Here is a 2,569-nt window from a genome sequence, read left to right as displayed (position 1 = left end):
CTCCTGGGGAATCCTTTTTTTTTTTCTTTTGGAGAGTTTTTTGCTATAGGACGCGTGCGCTCGCCAGAAAGAGAGAGACAGAGAGACAGAAAGTGAGAAATCACCCCCTGGGGGGATGGTCACGCTGCAATCCCTTCTCCATTCTCCTCTTCCTCTCAGGATCCTAGACACCCACGCACGCACACACACACACACACACACACACACACACACACCCGACATGAGTTTAAGCCACCGGGTCTGGAACTTGAACCGTGGTTGACTACATGGAAGTCCAGCAACATAGCCATTATGCCAACTGCTGGTCCCAGCTCCTGGGGAATTCTAATGAGGTGCTACATTTAGAGAATGAGCTGGAGAAGAAATGCATAATAATAATCTATTATAATTAATGTAGTGCAAAGAGGTAGCATAAGAGAATTTGGGGGGGGGGACAATGAAACTGTTCTGCATCTTGATTATGATTACGGTGGTGGTTACAAGAGTGTGCATTTGTCAAAATTTATAGAATGATAGTCCAAGAAGAGTAATAGTTACTGCAAATAATTTAAAAATAGATAAGTAAAAACAGTGTAGCAATGATGACTTAACATCAGATTCTCTTTCGCTGACTTTGTAACTGATCACAATTTTGTGCTAGCCCCTCTCAGGGCTTTAAATCAGTTGGTAAATGTCAGCTTCTGTAGGTCTGTACCAGGGAATAGGGCACGGTGCTCTCACTTTGTGGAGGGCAGAATAAATATGCAGGCAGCAGAGCCAAAGGGCATTGGACTGATGGTCACAGCCCCTCTTAGAAACTGACTGGTGGGGAAGCCGCGGAGCCTGTGAGCTTGGTAGCCCGGAGATCCTGATGTAAAATGAGGAGGCTGGGTTAGGAAGGACCTTTCTACCTTGGATGGTCTGTGGTTTTATTGCAGACATCCAAAACACAATCCAGTTAGCTCTGTTGTCTGCATTTTGTTAGAGAATAATCAAAATAAACAATGATAATAACTGGCTTTTTAACATATGGGACCCCAGATGACCTGGAGTGATGGGAAATGCTAGGGTTTGTGTTTAAAACAATTTCAGGCATCTTCTGAAAATCATATTGATTAACGATTGATAATAAACAACCCATATAGGACTGCAATGGAAAAGGGATTTTTACATTTGTTCATTTCAGCTGCTTACCCCCACCTCATCACTACTGTCAGGGAGGAATTATTCCAGTTTAGAAGATGGGGAGATTGAAACTCCAGTCACCCAAGGCTTTGGCTGATGTTGAAACTTTTCCAAGACCCACAGTGGATTTGGTGAAGTTTTGGTGCTGAGTGTAACCCATTGTCTCTTAATCCTATGAAAATGAATGGAAAAGTGTAAATTGGGCATCAATTCACACTTAACATTACTCTGAGTATTTGAGGAACCGCAACTTTATGTTGCCCCTAATGCCATATTAACTCAGTTTGTTGCAATAATTTAAAACAATACAGATAATTGTATCCGTATTGTTTTAAATACCCCATAAATTGAAACCAGCCTGAATCCGGCCAGCTTGAAATCAGCTAGAGAAATGTGCGATGCCTTTGACACACATCGTCTTTTTGGACTTTTCCGTGCGGGAAGCGATGAACCCAGGATTTTTAAAGGACTTACTGTGTGCCAAGACCTGCGAGGCACCATACCGCTCCAGAAGTGTCAGGGCGAGCCTGAAGCCTCCTGCTGTCCCAGCCATCTCCCCAGGTCGTCAAGGGTCTTGGGCTGTTTCAATCTCATGCATTTTACTAATTCGTCATAGAAAGCCAGAGTAACTTGAAAAATAATAAAATAAAAGGAAGGAGTTGGAGAGGAGTTTATTGAAATAACCACCCTTCCCGGCCACCCAGAGACGCTCCAAAACTTATTTCTCACCGTATACAAACATTTGCTTTGAACCTCAACCATTTGACCTTGACCTCTATAAACCTTTTTTATTATATTTAAAAAATACTGTCTGATTAACGCGGAAACCCTTTCTTCGGCACTTTCTCGGCACTGGAATCGCGTCAGTTCCTTAAAGTTCCAAAATAACCTTTCCCGGGCACGGATTCGTACCTCTGCTGGGGAAGGGCGGGGAGCCGCGCAAGACGTGCCGGTGTGAAGAGAGCAGAGAGAACTTCCAGCGCGAAAGGAAAATAGAACTTGTGGCCGGTGTTTGTGCGGAAGGGTCTCCGCCATCCTGAAGCTCCCCGATCCTGGAGGGTCTTTGGGCCGCCCGAGGAGCGCCAGGGTGTGGGTTTGCTCCCGACGTCCTTGACCTAAATTTCTGCGCGGTGGCTGGAAACAGGGCGCAGAGCAGGGCGGGCGGCTGGTGCCATCCCCGGATCCCGGCGGCAGGGCCGGTGAACTTGAATGGAGAGGCCGGACTAAAGAGGTGGGGGGCGTCTCCTCCCGGGCCCGGGTGAGGAGCCCCGGCCAGCTCCCCGCGCCTCCCCCTCCCCCGATCCTCCCGCCTCCTGCAGCCCATGTGATCCAGGGAAGTCGGGGTGCGCTCCCCTTCGCCCCGCGCTCGGCCTGCCCAGAGGCGGGGCTCCCTCGGGCCGCGGGG

Source organism: Tupaia chinensis, unplaced genomic scaffold (assembly GCF_000334495.1).
Source record: "Tupaia chinensis unplaced genomic scaffold, TupChi_1.0 Scaffold000416_1, whole genome shotgun sequence".
Lineage (NCBI taxonomy): Eukaryota > Metazoa > Chordata > Mammalia > Scandentia > Tupaiidae > Tupaia > Tupaia belangeri.
This window is presented reverse-complemented; position numbering follows the sequence as displayed.